Raw genomic sequence first — 23,621 nt, forward strand, 5'->3', positions numbered from 1 at the left:
AAGATGAATACGACACGGGCTCATAATAAATTTAAAGTATTATATCAATCAAAATCCATTATTATATTCTAAAATGAAATAATACAAATTAAATTAAATGTTATTTATAGATAACAATAAGATTTACAGTATAAAATTTGTAATAATAAGTAAAAAAATATTTGTTAATGAACGCATTTCAAATATTCTCGAATGTTGCTCTAATTATAACGGAAGTTAAGGTTAAGCGTTGAGTAAGTCGTGGTAAATAAAGAGAAAACAACCGGGACATAATCGCCTTTTAGCATTTGATGAAAAATCATCAAACGAAATAAAAGTCCCGGAAAATTGTGTTGGCAATAACACAATTCAAATTTGTGCTTAACTAAGAACTCGTCAGGAATTCTCCATCTTCAAGTACGTTTCCTTAATTAAAGTAATTATAAAAGGTAAAGCATGGATGGACAAAGAAATGGAAAAATAACTTGAAACTCGAGAATGATTTATATTTTGAATAGACTGACGCTCAAGATTCAACGAAAATATATAGCTAAAACAATGTATTGTTCGATAAATCCGATTATATTAGGTGATTGCATGTATTCCAATCATTTGTTCGTTTAAAAAAAATATGAAGACAAATCGGTGCAATATATATAGCCAAAATGTTCTCCACAATTTCAATCATATTTTCATCGTGTGTCAATCAAGCTTTGTTGTATGGATCAACGCGTGGCCGAGCTTGATCAAGACAAGTTACTTGCTATTATTATCCTTTTGCAATAATAACAGGTCAATTGAAAAGTCCCCGGCCTACCATAGTAAAACACATTTTTTTGACAAAATTAGTTTTTTTTATTCAACTTTTCGATACCATTTTTGTAGTACGATTTGCCCTTTGCTTCAAAATAGGCTTTTCTAGGCAGTTGATCTCTAGGTTGTTAATCGCCGAGATCACGTCTTCATTCGACAAAAATTTCTTCCCAGCGATCATTCTTTTGAGATCTGAGAATAGGAAATAGTCGCTGAGGGTCAGATCTGGAGAATACAGTGGATGCGGAAGCAATTCGAAGCCCAATTCATGGATTTTTGCCATCGTTTTGACTGACTTGTGACACGATGTATTGTCCTGGTGAAGCAGCACTTTCTTTTTCTTCAAATGCGGCCGTATTTCGGCGATTTTGTCGTTCAAACGGTCCAATAACGTTATGTAATAGTCGCTGTTGATGGTCCTTCCTTCTTCAAGGTAATCAAAGAAAGTTGTTCCACGCGCATCCCAAAATACAGATGCCATAATCTTGCCAGCCGACTGTTGCGTTTTCCCATGCTTTGGAGCGGGTTCATCGTGTACAGTCCACTCGGATGACTGTCATTGAACTTCGGAGTGAAATGTTAGAGCCATGTTTCATCCATTGTCACATATGGATGCAAAAACTCGGGTTTATTACGCTTGATCATCTTCAAACACTGCTCCAAATCATCAACTCGTCGTTGTATTTGGTCAAAAGTGAGCTCGCGCGACACCCACTTTGCACAGAGCCTTCTCATACCCAAATATTCATGAATGATATGATGTACACGTTCAGCTGATATCTTCAGAGTGTCTGCTATTTTATTCAGTTTCAATTTACAGTCATTCAAAATAATTTTGTGGATTTTTTAAATGTTTTCGTCGGTAACAACCTCTTTTGGGCGTCCACTCCATTCATCGCCTTCGGTGCTCATTTCACCATGCCTAAACTTAACGTAACAATCTTTGATGGTTGATTTTGCTAGGGCAGTGTCCGGAAACTCGGCATCAAGCCAAGTTTTTGCTTCAACTGTATTTTTTCAGTAATGGTTTCGTTCAGTTTTAGTGTATTGTGGTACACTACATCTGCCTGATCACACCATATATACAGCAAGACCTTATGGTCATGCATATTCCGCTTTGATATTTGAGGACATGGAATTATCGTAGTAAATTCACATTTAGGCCACCAGCTAGTTCCTAGCGAGTTTTATGTTTTCGGCAAAATATCTTGTACATGAAAAAATCACGAGGGGTTGTTGACAGAAAGTTATATAAATAGTCGCCAATTACAATTACAATGTTGTTGAAATATCCCCGTGAAGAACATAAATTGTAGCAAAACACAAGATATAGTCTTCGTAAATAATTAATATATTTAGAGACATATTTAGCAGAAGCATCTCATTAAGAACATTTGAGATTAAATTTTAGGATTTGAAAAAACTGTGAATACAATGTATCGCTTTCACCAAATATGAAATTAGAATAAACAAATATGATTTGGTAAACTTTTTTCATTAGGACAACCCCTCTCAGAGCTAAAAAACCTATGACTTGAGGCAACGTCCACTTTATTCGGCAAATTTAACTCCATTTGTCATTTGAAATAGCATAAATCATGGTATTAATTAGCGCTGGAAACTATCGACTGAAAACAGTCGAAATGGTCGATAGCAGCAAAACAGCCGAAACAGTCGATAGTTAAAAAACTAGCGACTGAAAATAGTAATTAATATTTTCAGTCAAATGCACGGTTTGACTGTTGTTTTCAATTCATGATGTCGGACGAAGGTGTACGAACCCTTTCCTGTATAAATTGTGAGAGAGAAAAAGACGGAGATAATTGCTTGGAGCAGTTAATTTTATATGTGTATATTTTACAACGGATATATAAACAAGACGGAGATGTACATATTCCTTCACGTTCTAACTTTTAAAAAGATGGAAAAAAGTAATTGCTGAATAATATTAAAACGCAATTAATAATTTCATTTTAAACGAAGTAGAATTACTTTTATATTTGAATGTTGTGTGGATCTGTAAAAAACAATGGGATTTTTCGATGGAATGGAATAATACCCCGCAAATGCTTTATCGTATTTTAATTGCTATTTTGAAATAATATACTATAATAAATATAGACAATACAATAGAACTTAAACAAAATTTAAAAACTAAAGATGTACAATAAACATAAATACTAAATAAAAATTAACCATATACCTAATCATAGAAAAAAAAACTAATTCATGACTTAATTAAAAATGATCGCACAATAACTACTAGAGCTTTTTTAAATAAAGTAAATTCTTTATTTATTATTATACGGAAATAATTTTTAACAAAAATTCCCGAGAGTAATCTAAATATTACCTATTATTGCCATAAAAGCTGTCAAAAGTATTTTACTATTTATCATTCGCAATTTTAATCTTTTTACCCTATTACATTAACAATCTTGAATAAAATCGTTCCAAGATGCTGCTATACCAATATACAATATATTGTTATTTATAAGTAAACTACCAAGAAAAAATCATAAAACTATATATATTACATATATAAATCTATATAAGCCTAAGTTCGGCATATTTTTGTCATGGTCGCGGCTAGGACGACAGAGTCTAGTCAGACTGAAACAGTCGATAGTAAATAGTAACAAAATCAGTCGGGCCGAAAATAGCGACTGAAACAGTCGATAGTAAAAAGTAGTCAATTACTAAACAGTCGATAGTCTATTTCAGTCGATAATTCCCAACACTATTAATAATGTTCAGAAAAATTAAACCTAACAATAAAATTTTAAATATATTTCAAAATGTAATTAAATCCATATCAATCTTTTAATTCTTTTGTAATTAACAAAACTTAGTGAATAAATTTGCCATAACAGAGCTTTAATCGCGAAATGCTTTCATCGGTACTACTATGTTACTTGCATAATAATCGGCATAAATTTAGTGTGTAATTAGTTTTATTTAGAATACTAAAACTAAAAATTTCTCATTAAAAATAATTTCTTAAAGATAAATACGAAATGCGCACATACCAAATACAGAAAATTCAATTGAATTGAGAGTATTATTAAACCCCCTTAACAACCAATAATGAATACGAAAATAATTGAGACTCAATGTGATTTGGCGGTTGATTAAAAATAATCAAGGGACATAAAAGTTTGTCAGAACTTGAAAATTTGTAATAACACAATTCAAATATGTGTTTAACGAAATACTGGCTGAAATATTTCTATAGGAGAGTGTTTTTTTTTTCTTAATTAAAGTAATTTGAAATTAGGACCTCAATCAACAAAGGAGTTCTGAAACTGGTAGGAAAGCAAAGAGCACACACATTGTTTTTTGAGTTTTCATGAATTCTCTTTCCATCTTTTCGCGCTTGGAAAATTAAGAACGAGATAAGTAAAGGTCAAACAAGGGCGGATGTTATTCTAGCTCCCAAGTTTTTTGTTATGCCGTAGAACATGAAAACTGTATTTTAGAAATAATTTAGTTCTCTAAATTTACGAAATTATTATGTAAGCTAAATAATGTTGTATTTTTAGTTAGAAGATAGAGAATCTAGATTACTATATGTAATCTTCTGTAAAAAGTAATTTCAATCTTGAATAAAAATTAAATAATGTAATGAAAATAATGGCTTCGGCATCGACTTGAAAGTGATCACTTGGTAATAGTTAAAATAATGTTGAAAATAGAGAAATAGGTTTAGGTAGATATTAAGCAAAATTGTGTGTTTATATAGTAGAATATAAAATACGTGTAGGAGATATGTTAAATAAGATTTTTGTTTATTTTTATTTAATTATTACGACGATTATTAGGTCCATATTCTGTTTTAAAAGGTGTTTTTTGTGTTAAAAATCTAAGTTTGATTTTTTACTTCTTAGTGTTTTAGTGTTTTTTAATGTTCTGCGTAAATTATTTGTAGCAATTTTATTCCACTCGATTATTCTTGTCAATATTTTCTAGCATCATAACAGCGACCTTTGAGGCTAGTTATGGCAGATAATTGAAGAATGTATAATGACATCTTAATTTTAAAAAAAAGTTAATACCTAACATGCAACTTCTTTCTTTCAATTTCAACAATGGTTCGCCCTTATCAAAAATCCCTAAAGAAGGAGCTCTACTGATACTGATACTTTTATTTTGTTGAGTAGAACGGGTAAAGCAGGACATTCTCATCTCATCAATCAATCAATGTCTATGCATGTCATAGAGTAATAGAGATGCAACTCAATAGGGGACTCTGGCGCAAAGTTTTGCTTTGCCCAATATCCAGAGGTCGCATAATTGGCCATTCAAGTAATTTGATTGGTCAATTTATATATCCATTACTACTGTGAAGACATTTGATTGGCTCATTAGTAATGTTTGGCACGTGACAGCCTTGACGCCATGTTTAATTGACCAATGAAATTTAAATAAAAAACATTTTTTTTCTAAAATAAATTTATTAATTAAAATTCAATTAAATATAAATATAATCTATAACAATAAATATAAATATATAATGTAAATTTATCTACAAAATATAAAGTTAATATAAAACTAAATATATCTATAAAATATAAATATTATATATGTATATGTAAAACCGTAAGCAAAAAACTTTGGTACATTGCAAATCAAAATTATCTCTCCCGTCTTTTTTCTTTTTCATATTTGTTTAATGCCATGAATTTAATAGGATCTATCAGAGTTCTGTCTTTTTGTTTTCTTATACTGAAAGCAAACTTTGAGTCTTTCCCTCTTAATATTCTGTTCACCTGTTATACTCAAAAATTTATAACACACCCTGTTAGTACTTTTAATATTTTATCCAAAAAGATCATTATGTACAATTGAAGGGTTTTAAATTTACTTTTTTTTAAAGATTTGACCAAAATTTTATTATATTATCGACGTGGCAAAAATTTGAATAAAATAAGACCTACTGACAGTATAATAAAACAATTTTCTGAGTCTAGGGCACGAGATATTGTCTTACCTCTATAGAATCAGTCTCAATTTCTGGGTCTACTGATTTATTCATAATTGTATACCACACTTTATTTTTTCAAAAGTTTTACGAAATAACCTGAGATGTACACTATGGTACAACGTAAAACTTTGTTTGCTCTTATAGGAACATCTGGACTGAAGTTATAGAGTCAACTAATTAATAAACAGAAAGGGGGTACTGGCTGAAGGAATACAAACTTTACCATTACCTTCTGGAGTTTGTTCAAATGTCGATAGTACTTGCTTTGAACACCTTGATAGTGGACCTGGAACGATGGAAATAGGTACTACAAATAAAGTAAGACAGTTTAGAACTTAATGGTAACAATTATGAACAGAAATGTGGCTCACTCCTTTAATTTACCTTCTATATAATTTTGATTTTGATAGATTTCCATTCGTATATATTCTGGGCTCGTGGTATTATTTTCGCCATCACTAAATTGTTCATAAGTACTTAAAGGAAAGTTTAAATGTATCACAAAAATGTCTGACATGATAACGATCATAAATCTGTTTCATGTTTAACCCAACCAGTTTAGGATCTGTGATGTTTTCTACTCATTTCTTAAAGATCGCCGGGTACTTTTTAATGGAAAACGATGATGCATTTCCTCACTATCTGTGCATCCGGGCACAAAACACTTTTTAGAACGAGAATGCATTTCAACTACTGACTTGTATATACTAATAAAATAAAATAATAATTATTTTTTATAATAATTATTTAATAATATATACGTTATATTTTTAAATGCAAAATCATAATAGGAATAATATTTTCCAGGATGCCAAGGTTTAAATAAAATTAATTATTTTCCAAAGGATTCTGCTCGGTCTTTAAAAGTAAATAATGATAAACTTCAGGAAACCTCTTATGATATCCTTCATGAAGTTTTCAAACAGGAAGGTTTATTCTTTGCATTTCATACCGATCAGATGATTGTGACTCAAATGTGGAATAGCATTGCTTAGTCAAGATGTAATTCCTAATTATAATTTTTGTAAGTCTCTCATTAAAGTCTACATCGATAATGAACATACTTAACATGTTATTCACAGATTATTTCCCTTAATATATCGAAAAAGAAAATATGGTTACAAGTTAAATATTGGAATCAGTATTAGCACACATTAGAATCTTCAAAAAAAATTAAAAGTAAGTGCAAATATCATATTTTTTGTTATTACAAGGATGTAAATTGATGAGAAGTTTGAAAACTGAAATTTATAACGTATGTTTCTCCGCAGGTACCTTCAAAACAGACAAATATGTGCCTTCAGCTCCATATTAAGAAGAACGGGAGAGTAGGACATATATAAACACACGTAACGTGAATACTTTAGTTTGATGTATTTTTAAAATGTTTTATACAAATTTTAACTAGTATTTAAATAAAACATTTTATTACAAAATTATTTTTTAATTTCCCCCCGTAATGTAAATAATATTTCTAATCCCATTTTTTAATTTCCCCCTGTAGTAGATAAACACGCTTCGCGCGCCCTCAGGTGGCTCGAACGAACAAAACTTGGTTACAACTTTATACATGGGAGATCGCATTCTAAATCTGTCTATTTTGTGGTTCTACTTTTTATAATCATCACAATGTTATCATCTACTTTAAAATATGTCTAGTCTTCCCTTGTGAAACCAATTTAAATTTTCCAAAATAAGCTACTTAGGCGAATTCTGTCTCTACGGATCTAATGTCTACTTCAAGTTTGTTACACCCAACCAGGTCAAACGGCTTCAAGTTTTCCACAATGAACTCCTCAGGAGAACATTAAACGCTACATGGTTTGTCAGAAATAATCAAATTCTTAGGGAAACTGACACTCCAGAAATCAAGCACTTCATATCTCAATCATTCCACAAACAACAACTCAGCTCAAGTTCTTCTGAAAACGCGCTTGTTCGCGAGCTGGTCGACATGCTGGGAGCTTAGCACCGCGTCACCGCTAAGCTCTCCCCCTTTTCCAGGCTGAAACGACCTCATCCGTCGCTACAGTCATAACTTTTGCCCCCATACAACAGTACCCAGTTGTGTGTTAACTCAGGTTCGCGAATCAATAGAATCGCCGGGCCCTCGTGCCCAATAACGGCTGCCCGATCAGCGGGTGCCATATCCCAAATTTAATGCAGTAGCAGTAGTGATCCACAGGGGTCAACTGTGAGGCGGTTTCGGTTTAGTGTATTGGTAAGCCCAGAGGCAGTCCCACATAACCCGGTCCAACTTGTCACTCCAGGGCAAGTCTCCGCGACCAGGTATGCGTCATGCATTCCACCGCCTGGTTTTTAGGCCAGAACAAAAAAAAAAAAAAAAGCGAATTCTGAAGATTCCATAACTCGTCTTTAGTTGGTGAAAGTCATATATAACCCAAATGAAGCATGATTTCAGGATGGGTCTTGCATTCCCTTCCTAGTCACACCAAAACTTGAACATATGTGAAGCTATTATATACATATAGTCCATTCAATAAAACAGTGAACTCACATCATCCAAATTTATGACGTCGACGAAATATCGCAATGTTGCCACATCAACTTTGAGATTTAGCTCACTTTGGCTATGATATATAACAAAATTCTAATTTAAATAATGTAACATTCTTGTAAATTGTTAACCGATAAATTCTCGTTTTAATCACAAAATATCAAATAAATGAATAAAGTGCATCTAATGCTTCTATTATCTCGTTCCTGTTCGAAGTAAATGATTAGAGACGCAATCCATTTTTGACTCTGACTATCTAATGGCTTTTTCTAATGGTACTTTGATCAGAGTGATAATAACCAGCGATTTGAAATTTATTGAAACAAGCAAAGCAGCAAAGTGTTTGCCGGTTTATAACCTGTAATTATAACCAATAATTGAAGAAATTTTCACAGGTTTGACAACCATGCGGATTTTGTACGATTATTCAATTACGTATTCGAACGTATCAGACAGCATTATATCTCTTTAATATAATGAGGAAGAAAATATTGCCTGACTTTAAAAGGAATTTACAAATTGCGATAGGCAATACATTCGATATCGTAATGACGTGAGTTCACTGTTATTTTGAATAGGCTATATTAGCTGAATTTGTTAGTCTTTTCCAAAAAATTAACAATACAATACAGTAATAAATAGAAGACAGAATAGATTGTGTCTCCAATTCACCAAAAAAAAGTCCTCATACGAAGCGAGTGACAAATCAAGAACAGCTTGATGTTAGCTCCATCAGAGGTTAAATATATGAAATGTATAACATCAGTGAGTGGTTTTTCAATACAAACATAATTTAATACAATTATTTCAGACTGTCAATATGAAAAGTATCGAAGAGGTTTAATGGAACTCCCGGATATTGCTTATAAAAGAATACAGTTTTTAAAAGCCTATAATAAAGACATATTATTTCAATTTATATGTTTAGGTGAGACATGGATATTTCAGAATGGGATTTTCAGATGAATATACCCAATGGTCACTCATGGCAAGATAATAAATATAGTATTATGACAACAAAAATTGATGGAAAAAGGTAAACGTTGGAATAAAAAATTGATTGGGTTTTATTAGTCATAACTTTTATTAATAATTAATTGCAGATATATTGTACTTCATGCTGGAAACAGGAATGGTTAATAACACCTTCGGTTTGGATGAACTCGATAGACACATTGAAGAAGAAATTCGACAAATAATGGAATTGTAAACAAATATTAGATAGTGAAACTTTCTGAATATGATATGATTCAATGCTGCCAATTTCTAAGACAGGGTGATGAGGAGACAAGTACTAAACGTAAAAGGTAAATATGCTCTCTAATGAAAGTAAAATATATTACTTGGATATAAAATTGTTAATTCGGTGGATTAGGCCTCCAGGGGATACAACTACATAAAAACGCGCATAGAACTCTAACTCATAGGTGGTATGGAAAAGAGTTCAGTGTAAATATAATTAGACACAACCCTGATCACAAACTATTATGACTAACATATGTCTATTAGATATACTATAATGTTAAAATAAATAATATTTGATAACATTTTTGTTTCTTAAATTTGTTTTTAAAGGAAAACAATATATTTGCCATAACATCAAGTTCTATAACCAAGAAATGTAACTTGAATTAACCAAAGGAGACTTAATAATAATTAAGGGCAACGGAAAAATAGTCCCATTAAACCAGGACATAACGTGAAACGCTAACAAGCGACAACAAATAAGTTATTCAGTATTTGATTAAAAATCATCCAATGAAATAAAAGTTCGCCGAGGTCCTGGAAAATTGTGTAAGTAATAACACAATTCAAATATGTACTTAACGAAGTACTCATGAAGAAATTTCCATCGGCGAGTGCTTTTTCTTAATTAAAGTAATTATAAAGAAGAACCTCGAATAACAAATAATCTGAATTTCGTGGAAGGCTAGCAAAATTAAAATCAAACAATACTATGTTTTTGCATGTATACTGCCACACGTTGTTCAATATTTTTCCGTCGTTTTAATTAAGTTGTTAATTCCTACGATTTGATGAAGTAGAGAAAAATATAAAATAAATTATTAAACATACATCTCACATTTCTTTTGATTTTCAAATAATTACGAAGTAGATTTTATTTGAACAACAATGTGTATTGGAAACCAAGTATTGTGACAAACTATTTTCTGATTGCTTCTTCACTGTCCCCTCCAACGGCAAATATCGCTGTATTATCATTTGTGGTATATATGTGTAAAGTAGTATGTGGTAAGGTAGATGAAGAACTTTAAGAAGTCTCCTTTTACCAACTATGGGTTTATCTGGACTGGGCCTAAAGTTTAACGTGGGCTCCCAACCACGGTCCTCAGCATTAAACCTAGCGACTGGCGAGTGACCAACTTTAGAAATTATCCCAGAAGATATCCTACCCAGCCTGGTTACTGTCGTGACTGGGATCATTTTCCCTGTCGAATTTTACGCTCTTACAAATTTTAAACAATCACAAACATAAATTTACGACCATGCCCCAGCAGGATTCGAACCTGCGGCTATCGCAACAGTAGGAAAACCGGCCCATCGCCTTTACCACTGCGCCACCAAGCCGGCAATTTTAGATTTTATCATTTCAATTTCTAAACTCTAATAGTTTACAAAAATAACATTAATAAATATTTATAGATATGTTGTATATATTATACTGCAATAAATAATTTGTAAATGCCAAATCTCTAACCTAATATCTAATATTTGATATATTGTTAATGTTGTTGAAGGGAGTAACAAGTTTGAAATGTGAGTCTTGTAGAAGCTATACATAAAGTTAACACCAGAAATTAATTATTATTCTATTTTCTTCTGAATAGTAATTTATCGAAAAGAATTAATTCAATCGAAATATTTTAGACAATTTTATGTCATTGTCGATTATTTAATATTTAGAGTTTCAATAGAAATGTATTAGCAAGGCCATAATAATAAATACATTATGGACCTGATAATAAAACAAATAATAAAAGAAGCCCGAAGCTTAACAAGTAATTGAAAATTCAGGAGGTTAGAATTTAGGAAACTTTTTCGCCAGGTTTATTTTCATAGATCCATCAAAAAGAAACCTAAAGCAGTTCTTCTTCACAACAACATCTCTATGCGTTCATTCCTGTAGATCATTCCGTACACCCCAAAGAAATCTAGAAGAAATCTTGTTTTTTCTTAAATTAAAATATAAAGACCATGATCTGCATGTGTTCGGCGATTTTAAAATGTTGTGTATGTTGCTGGAACATCAAGCAGGGTTATCAAATCCCTTTGCATTTTGTGTCTATGGGATAGTAGAGCCCGAGAAACTCTCTGGCAAATATAAATACTACTACTACTACCACTACTACTATTAATATTATTAATAGTGCAACTTCTACTACTGCTACTTTAACGACGACTACTACTACTTCACTACCGATAATCCCGAAAGTTTTTGAAAAATTATACATATGTTTTATATCAGATGATATCAGTATGATTTGACAAAAGATCAATTTAAATATAATAAAATGACTCTAACCTACAAACCATTGTGGCTGTTTAATTAATTGTAGTTTAAGTCCTTCGATAATATATGCATTAGATGCACTAAAATGATCAAATAAATTATATTTTATAACATTTTTGTTTCATTATTTCATTTATATTATAATGTAGAAGTAACTGTAGTAGAAGAAACCCACCTCGTACGAAGAGGGTGAATAATCAAAATCAGCTTGATGTTAGCTTTATTAGAGATCAAATATGTGAAATGTATAAAAACAGTGAGTAATTTTTTCAATACAAACATAATTTAATACAATTATTTTGAAACTGTTAGTCTGGAAAGTATCCATAAAAAGCTTATGTAGAACATCCCTTCATACACTGATGGGTTATATTGGATTTAACTAGTATAAAGATAACCCACGAAGAGTTCTAATTACTTTTAAAAGAATACAATTTTTAAAAGCATACATTAAAATCAAGGAATACTTATTATTTCACTTCGTGTATTTGTCCATGAGATGGGACTTTGGGTCACTCATGGCAAGATAATAAAAATAGTTTAAAGACAAGTTGATGGGAAAAGGTAAACGTTGAAATAACAATTGATTGGTTTTATTCATAACATTTGGAAACAGGAATGGTTAATAACACGTTCAGTTTGGATGAACATAAACACAAACATTGAAGAAGAAATTGACAAATGACAAAAATATTAGATAGATTAGAAATTAACAGCTTAGATATTTACTTGAATGAATCTTTCTGGATGTGGGATTATGATTCAATGCCGATAATTTCCAATACAGGATGATGAGAGTGGAAACGACTAAAGGTGAATATATAATTAATATATGATAACTGTAGAAAACCGTACTGTAGAGTGTGAAAGATGTATGTGCATAGATATGTGCGTAATTCTTAAGAATATATATGAGCATTTGGTTAAAATATGCGAGGAGAGAAGGAATACTAACTGTTTTGCAGATACAGCAAATGCATTAGGAAGAATGCGGTGATTAAATCTAGTTTAATGTATACAGGAAAGTAACAGAACAAACTAACGAGAAATACAGTGATAAGAAAATAACTTTACAACAAAACACTGTACCGAAGGAAACAAGAACTAAACGTAAAAAGTAAATATGCTCTATAATAAAAGTAATATATATTACTTGGATATACATTTGTTAATTAGGTGGATCAGGCCTCCAAGGGATACTACTACATAAAAATCGCACTTAGAGCACTACCTCATAGGTGGTATGGAAAAGAGCTAAATGCAAATATAATAAAACACAACCCTAACCTACAAACTATTTTGATTATAGAATTAGTTGTACTTAAGTCCATCGATAATATATGCATTAGATGTACTATAACGTTAAAATAAATAATATTTGATATTTTTTTCGTTACTTTATTTAGTTTAGTTGAGTTAAAAGGTGATGACGTGAGTTAACCATTTTATTGAACGGACTACAGATTTTCTATAAACCCTAAGATATTTTAGAATAGTTCGAATGCTTTGAAACCGAGAAGATCCAGGCTTTTCGTCACAGGTGTTCGAAATATTCCCGGTAAAGAAATCGACTGGTCAGAATTGTGTCCACTTTATTAAGTACGCCGAAACTATGCGGCGCCGAACAGTTTAGCAGCAAAGCCGACCCGCAATCCAATGAAAATTAATCAAAGGGATCAAACGATCAGGAACAATAATTAATACGGGCCACTTGAAATTCTAAACAGTTCTCCTTACCGTGCATCTTCATAAATCTTGAGACAGATATTAAGCCGGCGCTACGAATTATGAAATTCCTTAAGGTTACACAGGTTACTAGATTGAAGTGGACCATTCGGGATTTGTATCGAGTGGACATTGGGCAACGGACGGGCGGCGGGGGAAAGGAGCGACGGACGGACGGGGGGTATATCCGGCAAGTTTCTGGAATTCTGGCTGGGCCGTTCCAAGTTTTGCAACTGGCGGCATTAACCCGGCCCTTGCGATCGCCATTTGTCTTGGTTCGACTTCGACCTGCCCGCGTCATTATTCTTGGGTTTTGCGGCCAGATCGTAAACAATGCCGCCAACTTTACAACACGTATCAAGGGGTATTAGTTACCTGTAATTGTTACTGGACGGCCGATATATTGACGATGGTCGATTTCGTTACATCACGCTTCATTAGAACTTGCTCGAAGTTGGATTAGGCGATGAAGTGGGTGAGGGCGGACCAAACTTCCGACCTGCGACCTCCGTTGGACGTTGGCTAAATAATATCGAGGCATTTAATCAATTTGAAAGGCGTTTAAAATGAATTTATATTACTAATTTGTTTAAGACAACATTTGTTATTTTATACAATTTATTTTATAAGTTCATATAATTTTACAACTTATCACGCACTTAAAAATTTTAATTTATTGACGTGTAATTTTTTAAACTTTTTTTAGGAAAACTTTTTTTTTCATGCTGCTATATTAATCTATAATACATTATTATTCATAATCATGCTACAAACAATGTATAGTATCTTATATATTACACATAAATCTATGTAAGCATAAATTTGGCACATTATTTTCAAGGTCATATTTAATAAAAATCAGTCAAATAAAAGTAGTAGGTCCTGAAATAGTAAGTGAAAGTACACGACTAAAACAATCGATACTAAAAAGTAGTGTCAAGTCAGTAGGATCTAAAATAGGGACCAAAACAGTCCATAGTCGTTTTCAATCTTTAGTTCCCAACCGGGATATAAACAAATATTTTAGGCACTCCGGATCTTATACTTAGATTATTTTACGAATCACTTATGATTCGGGACGGGACGGAATTAATACACTACTTATGGCCTTGGAACAAAAGAGAAATTTTATTTTGATCCCTGGTAATTTATACCCACTCGATACAAGTCACAGCGCCCTCTACTAACTTTTCTTCCTCCTTCTATACTGGCTCTTGTATCGAGACAAGTCATATATTTAACACTCCCCTTCAATTTAAATGTACTATATAACTTAACCTAAGATTGTAAACAAAAATTAACTTGCTCCTTCAAGTCCACTTCCGCCTTACATTAGTCCATGGTCTTCTGGTATCACTGAGGTATCATAATTAATTGGTCACCACTGCAATCTGCTTAACTTGTTCCTTCAGGTCCACTTCTGCCTTACATTAGCCCATGGTCTTCTCGTATCACTGAGGTATCATAACTAATTGGTCTTTCTTTTCTGCTTCTAATATTGTACTCAATTTTGTTTTCTCCAGTTTTCTACCTTTATCACCTTCACCTATTACTTTCAACTCAATCATTCACTAACATTATTCTGCTTTATGAGCTTTCTTCTGTTCTTTATCTCTATACTTCAAATCAATTATCAATGGATGTTCACTTTTGTTTTTTCTTTTCTTTTAACATTCTTCACAGTTCCCATTGTTTTATTCTTATTTTCATCTAGACCAGATTCATCAGAATCCAATTCGAAATCAGAATCTTTTTAATATAACCCAGAACTGCCTAAATGCTGTTAGTCTTGATCATATCTTAAATATTTTTGCTTAGGGCTTTCTTCTTCGTCTTCGAATAAAGTTAAATAGTCAGGTTCTTGATCCATTACTTTATTTAACTTTTTCTTATCATTGACTTGTTGTAATGCAAACATATCATCTTCAACTGTTGGAGTCTTTTTGTTGAAATAAGCAGACAATAGGCGACATATATCTCATGGTCGTCTAATTTCCTTTCTTCTAGAATTGGTTTCCTCCAATTTAGACAAAATAGGTTCATTTTCATCAGGTTCGTCATCACTGTCTGTTATCTGCTCTTGAAAATGTTTTTTTTTCATCATCACTCACATTCTTGTTTCCTTCTTCCTGTTGCAAAACTGTCTGCATCGGTTTAGTCACAGATTCTTCTTTGGAATTTTCTATGCTCACCTTATATTGGTCTCTCCATATATTTTCTAAACGGTATATCTTTAATTATTTTTTCACTATTATCCATACTGAAGTTGACTTCCATTGGCATACCAAATTGATCTGCTTAGATGCGATCTTGTAACTAACGAAACTTATATGCCTTTTAATCTTCTATATATTACCCTTTAAATTATAACTAAATTATTTTCCACTTTTGCTGGTGTTAATATTAATTTCAATTTGTGTAATATCTTCCTCTTTTTCCATTCCAATAAACTGTTTAACTTCATAAAGACTGTCCATTAAATCCACTATACACTCTTCATGTCATTTTGTATTCCAACCTTTAGGTGAATTTCTCAATCCATACAATGCTCGATTTAATTGTTGGTATCTTGTTTAGTTCGTATACAGAACTAAGTTTAATTAATTAATAATGTCATATTTAATCTTTCCGCTTTTCCATTACTTTGCGGTGAATGGGCTATTGCTATATTCTAAATGAATTCCCTTTTTCCTACAAAATAACTTTACTCCATGTTGTCTTTCTAATTCATTAATGTATTGTTTGAAATTCTCTTCAGCTTCATTTTCTGTCTTAAGGATTTTTACTCTGGTAAAATGGGACAAATCATCTAGTATTTTCTATCCTTCCTATTATAAATATCTTCCTCCATCTTTAGATATTGGGTTTACTAGCTTATAAATATCTGAATAAATTAACTCTTCGATTGCACTTGTTCTTGTCTCCTTAAAGTAGAATGGGCTCCTGGTTGTTTTAGCTTCTACGCTCATAGGACAAGATTTATCCTTCTTCTTAAGTCCCAATTGTATTGATATTTATATCAAAATTCTAATATTTTGTAAGTAAACTCTGCTAAGTAACTTTGTTCTCCATCCTTACAAATTAAAAATTCTTCACTGGGTTCCATAGCTTTTCATTCTACCTGTAATTCTGTTGGACTCCTTATTTCTAGTTTTCAATACTTCTCTGGTCCTTGCAACTAACACATGGTTGATTTTCTGAACTCGTCTGCATTACTAATTGCTTCATTGATTACAATGTTTCTTTATCCTACCGATAATTATGTTGGACCCCATGTTACTCGTTTACTAGTGTTTCCCTGATCGTTGTATCATTTTCCTTGTCGGATTTTGCAGTCTTACCTAGGACAATCACAAATAATAAACAATCACAAACATAAATTTACGACCACTGGGCCACCAAGCCTGCTGCATAAAGAATTAAATTGAACTTTCCAAAGAATATTAACAATTATAATATAGCTTCATATTGCATATTTATTCCTATAAATTCCTTATGTGTTGGCAAATTGTTAGTTCTCACATGGAACATAAGACAAGGTAGAAAGCATGAACAAAGTGAACAAAAGTTTATGGCTTAATTAAAAGCAAATTAAATATGAGCTTATCTGCAAGGGTGAGATCGAATAGTAAAGAAATTATTCTATTAATCATCCTGTAGATTTAATTATCCTGTAAATATAGATAAAATATAAATGCTGTTTGATTACCTATGTGAATTAATGAAAATATGCATAGATGGAACATTTTTACAAATAGAATAAATTATAAATTATTAACATTTGCAAACATTTTAAAGCATTAATAAATATTAATATGCTTAACAACTTATGTATAATAATAAGATTTTTAACTACATGACATTTTACTCTTTGAACCTTGTATCAACTATCTTGGTTATTTACTTTATATTTTTTTATTATTTAATTATAACATTATTACTAGTTTCCGACTAACCTACAATTTGTCTTTATGATACTTAAATCTAGGTATATAACTAGGAGGACCCATCGGCCCTATCTCAGTCTCTGGTGAAATAATGTTTATGCTGATACGCTGCTGGTACACTGCTGATATTTTTTATTATATGCACCTCACTACACAACACTACACAAGATCAGATGGTTTGATTTTTTGAGTATGTGTCCTATTCTCATGAGAATAGAGTCTTTCCTCATACCCCCTTACAATTTTCTTGATTTCTTGACTGACTATGGGTATCTGAAGGTCTCGATTTAGGTAATCAGTCCTATAGTATTTGGATGCACCCAAAATACCTCTCAGGACTTTGTTCTGAAAAATTTGTATTTTGTTTATGTTACTCTTTGAAAAACATCCCCATAATTGAACTCCATATGTCCTTATAGGTTTCAGTATTTGCTTATATAATAACAATTTATTATGTACTGATAATTATGATTAGCCAGTACATTTTCCTATATTTCAATTCCAGTTCTTTTCTTTTCTTCTATATATGTTCCATCCAGCGAAGTTTTGCATCACGATTCATTCCGAGATATTTACCGTTGTTGCTGTATGGAATGATAGTATTATTTAATGTTATTGGTGTTTGTACGGTCTGATTGTAGGTGAACTGCACATGCACAGATTTACTTTCGTTAATTTTTATTTTCCAAGCTTGTGTCTAATTATTTATATTGTCACTTGCCTGTTGTAATCCGTTACTCTGTTTTCTGTCTCTCTAAGTTTTGAAAAATCAATAGTCCATTTAATAATTATAAATACATTCCTTTAATAAACATTTATAAATTGCAAGCAAATCAATCAAATACCAATTTCAAAATTGTTTTATTCATATATTCTCTGTTTTAATATAGAAACATGAATTACTACAGTCATTATCCACATTTATATTCATAACATAAAAGTAAAGAAATTAATAAAAAGTATACTTATATTTGATACTCTGAAGTTACAGTTCTGAAAATGTTTATGACTTTGTTATAATGTTCAGTAATCTAGTAATTTAAACATAATACTCAAATAAAATCAATAATATGTTGATTATTGAAAGAATATTAGTTACTGTTAGTTCTTGAGATAGTTTGCATATATTTTAATATGTTTTAGTATACAGAAATGTATTATTTTAATTAATGTTGTATATAAAATACAAATATCAGTTTCTTTTATTTATTTATTACATTGTTACTAGTCCTTGCCGACTACCCCATATTGTTTTTACAGTAACTTAAATCTAGATGTATATCTAGAAGGACCCATCGGCCATCTTAATGTCTAATGTAATAATGTTTATATATTAACACTCCTTTTTCTAGTAAATAAACCTACACTACATAAGATCAAATGATTTAATTCTTTTGAATGATTGATTCTGTTCTAGTGTAATCTAAAAGTTGTATTACTACAATAATAACATAAAAAATAAGTATGTCCTCATGTTTCCTTGCAGTTCTAATCGTAAATTCTGTCTATATTGGTGCACCTACAGAAGTTACATTATACAAAACTTTTTTCTTGAAAACTTGTTTTATATTTATATTCGTTTTCGCACAACATAATTATATCCTTATAGGTTTCAATACTTGCTTGTATAATAACAATTCATTATGCACTGATAATTGTAATTTTCTTCCAACTAACCAATTTACTTTTCTACATTTTATTGCCAGTACTTTCCTCTTGTTTTTTAGACATTCCGAGATACTTAGCGTTGTTGCTATATGAAGTGATTATGCTGAGTATTATTTATTGTAATTAATGCTTGTGCGGTCTGATTATATATGAACTTCACATGCACAGATTTACTCTTGTTATGTTTTATTTTCCAAGGTTGAGTTCAATTATTTATATTGTCTTTTCTGTCGTATCTGTAACTTTCGCATGACTTCTTATTGTCGCTATTGTGTCCGATAACAAAAATTATAGTGTCAACAGCAAATGTAGCCATCGTGATATTTTCCATATGTGATATATCACATGTGTAGAGCAGGTTAAGAATTGGACGCAATACATTTTCTTGTGGTATGCCTGCTTTAGCTTCTTTTATTGTAAAGTAGGCTTCCTCTTGTTTGGCTCTAATTCTGTTCTGGCGGAAATGTGAGATTTCAATAGCTCAGTGTGTTTTACACACAAAATAACATTTTCTGTATCTTATGAACAAGGCCGAAAGGCCATACCTTGTCGAAGACTTGTCCTACCTCTAAGACTATAGCTGAATATACCTTTTTACCTTCATAGGCTTTTTCAATTACATCTGTTATTCTATGTACTTGGTCAATCATCGAATGATTGTTAACAAACCTAAACTGATGTGTAGTATTAGATTTTTTCTCTCTGTAATCAGTTTTTTCTTTTTCAATAGGAGTTTTTCAAATACCTTAGACTTTACTGGTCTACTTAGCTCTTTACTAGACTTTACAGTGACTTTGGAGCATAGGCTTTTATTTTATTTGGTAATTTTCCAGGTTAATTTTCCATGATAATTTCACACATATTACAATTCAAACAGTTTTTTTTTTCGTTTGAGACATCTAATGATTTTATGCACATTTGAAAGTCTAGACGTTTCTGTATTGATGTGGTGCTCGAATCTTCTTTGGTGGTAATCGCCATATCTACGGCAATCTGATATTGTACCATATCAATTTCTAGGTCCCGATGGAGTTCGTAAACCTCGTACATACCACGCCGCATTCACAGTACGCTTCAGCACCTTGTTTTGGAATCTCTGAATCAATTGGACATTGGAATCATTCGCACAGCCCCACATCTGAATTTCATAACTTCACACTGGTTTCAGTGTCTGCTGATATGTAATAGGCTTGTTGTAAGTTGACAGCTAGGAGTTTCGGCCAAATAACCAATACATTTTCGTCAACTTGATGTTCGTCGCGTTTCTTTTCTATATGTTCCTTCCAACTTTAGAGGCATTAGAGGATTGGTTTGATAACTTAACGTTTGTGGTGACCTAAAGATATGTAGCGATCGCTACACATGTATTTTGATCAGCAGTATCCATGATATTAGTAACAATGCGAAATGTAAATATAAACAACTGTCAAACAACCTAACCTAACTGTTAAATTTGAAGGTTTTAACATTTCTCTACAAAGAATAATAATTTTACATTTAACATTTTTTGTATAATAAATTGTTACTAGTCGCTGCCGACTGACCTACAATTTGTTTTTACAATAACTTACAACCTATATACATTACCGTTCAAAAGTTTACAAATATCCTTTTTCAGGTCGCATGAAAAACGCTGCGATAAATTTTTAAAAAGACATATCGACAGTTAATTCAGACTTTTCCTTTATTGTTTCCAGCCCAATTGTTCTCAATGTTTTTAATAAAGGAGTTATACTGCTAGGTATGGTATCATCCGCTGAAAAAAATATATCAGATTTTCCAATTATTCTTGAATTCCTTGGTTTTGGACAACGAATTACTGAAAAAGATTATCTTGATGAAAGTGATTTTCAATCCACCCAATTACTATTGACATCTATAACCGCTTGTTAAGCTTCTCCGATCTTCAGCAATGATCTTATTGGCATAAAAAGGAAACACTGAAAACACTTAAACAGGAAATCCTAACCATAGATGAGTGAACGAATTCATTATTTCGATCTACATGATAAGGTATTCAAATGTAACATTGTCTGGAAGGGCGACTGAAATAAAACTGAAGATATTTTCAATCTAATTAAAATTTCCAGTAAGTCAAATAAATGAAAGGCCTCAATAGATTGTCTTGTAATAACTAAGTGAAATGCTGCAAAGAAGACGAATTAAAAAGTTTAACAACGAAGTGTAAATATGTTCTAATATTATTTTAAAAGAATTAAAAAGATTATTTATATTGTGGATGAGTCTTGGGCATACTACAATTATCCTAGATCAATACAAGACTCTAAGGAGTGCTACCGTCAGATTTTTGAAAATGAAAAGGTTAATAATTTTGTTACCAAAAAAAAATCAGTATTTACATAATTCTCATTGGTTTCTGATGTTTCTCACACTTTAAAGAACTCTGATAAAAACCAATATTCATCAAACGAGTGAGAGTAAGAAATATCTTGTAATACTGATGGATCCATAAATTGTTAATATCTATAGAAACATATTATAAAAGAATGTATAAATCCGTTTTTTTTTAATTTCGGCGAAGTTATTCAACAACCTAATAGAACATGAACAAAAACAAATAACAAAAGTGCCATTTCAAAATCTTATTATGAAATCAAAATAATGTTACATAATTAACCTGTTACTAGTATAATAAATTGCAGAACAAAACTGATGTTATTAATAATGTATTAACAATAATCCAGTGTTATAGCATATCGCCAAGTATAATTAATTTAGTCTATAGGGTAAAAATTTAAATATTCTCGAATTAAAATTATAAACTTAAACTAAATTAGTTCACATTTAAAACATTTTTAACATTCAGTATTTTACAATGATTGTTGTTTGTTGATTGATGTTTCAACAAATGTTATCTGAATGGGCATATTCTTTAACTAATCTTAGTGTAACTAGAAACACAAAAATTGTAATGAATTGTTAATGTAAATCAACCGTTTCAATTACAATGATGAATATATTTTCTATCATGAATCAATAAAATTACCTTCACCATTCAGTCAATAATTTAAGTTATATTAATTTAATTTATGAGATGTTGATTCTGGTAATCAAATTAGGGGTGTTGGCCACCGAAAAAATATCGTTATCTCGTTATATTGATGTTTAAAAAAATATCGATATAGCGTATTCGATATTTTTTTAAAATTATCGATATATCCATACATCGGAGGAAAAAAATATGGATATGGATATTCTTTAACTAATCTTAGTGTAACTAGAAACACAAAAATTGTAATGAATTGTTAATGTAAATCAACCGTTTCAATTACAATGATGAATATATTTTCTATCATGAATCAATAAAATTACCTTCACCATTCAGTCAATAATTTAAGTTATATTAATTTAATTTATGAGATGTTGATTCTGGTAATCAAATTAGGGGTGTTGGCCACCGAAAAAATATCGTTATCTCGTTATATTGATGTTTAAAAAAATATCGATATAGCGTATTCGATATTTTTTTTAAAATTATCGATATATCCATACATCGGAGGAAAAAAATATGGATATTTTTTATGCTTATTGCGCTATTTTAAAAAAAAATTTATAAATATTTTTAAGAAAAAATAAAAAAATAGTGAAATATTAGCAAAAAATATTTTTGATAAACCTTAATAATTAAGTACCAATCTTAAAGGTTTGTTAAAAATTGTAGTTTAATTTATTCTGAAAAATTATCCAAAAATATCAAAAATATAGATATATATTTTTTTAATATCGATACAACGATATATCGATATTTTTTCTGTATCCCTAAATCACATATTCGTTAAAACATATTGATATCTTCACCAACTACCTTCTCCAAATAAAACGTAATATGCATTAAACATGAATATAGGAATATTGTGAAAATAGTATTTTCAAATCGTGTAATTTTAGCCAATTATATCTTAACAGAATATTTGTACTAAATATGTATTCATGGATATTTATAATGTAAATACATTTATATAAATAATTTGAAATTATATACAAATTCAATGTATGTTTTTTTACAAAATAATATTACTTGTTAATGCGTCTTATTAATATAGACTAATAAAAATTAATTTTGAAATGTATACAAGTATTTTTCAATCAGTGAGTCAGTTTATTCAAGTCAGTAAAATTAATGTAATTTGTAATATGAACAATGGTTTTAATATTTAAAAAAGTTTTCCGATACCGGGAATCGAACCCGAGCCTCCTGGGTGAAAGCCAGGTATCCTAGCCACTAGACCATATCGGATCTGTTATATCTTGTTGTTGTACATATAAACATAATGTAAAAAATATGATAGAAAATTATAAAATTGTTATATCTATTTCTATTCATAAACAAATTATTTTTTATATAAATTACGCTTCAAAATAATAATTCCCAATATAATTTTATAATTCAATATTATAATTTTACAAAACAATAAACAATAGATTAACATTTCC

At 30.9% G+C, this 23,621-nt stretch overlaps 1 non-coding gene across 1 annotated transcript; it reads right to left on the bottom strand.

Annotated features, from left to right (window-relative positions):
- Window positions 1–23,352: 23,352 nt before the first annotated feature.
- TRNAE-UUC (transfer RNA glutamic acid (anticodon UUC)) lies at window positions 23,353–23,424 on the bottom strand. The gene has a single exon. It is a non-coding gene; the product is annotated as a tRNA-Glu (tRNA).
- Window positions 23,425–23,621: the final 197 nt, after the last annotated feature.

Source organism: Rhynchophorus ferrugineus, unplaced genomic scaffold (assembly GCF_030347505.1).
Source record: "Rhynchophorus ferrugineus isolate W39M unplaced genomic scaffold, kcgeb_rfMv2 rfM1, whole genome shotgun sequence".
Classification (NCBI taxonomy): Eukaryota; Metazoa; Arthropoda; class Insecta; order Coleoptera; family Curculionidae; genus Rhynchophorus; species Rhynchophorus ferrugineus.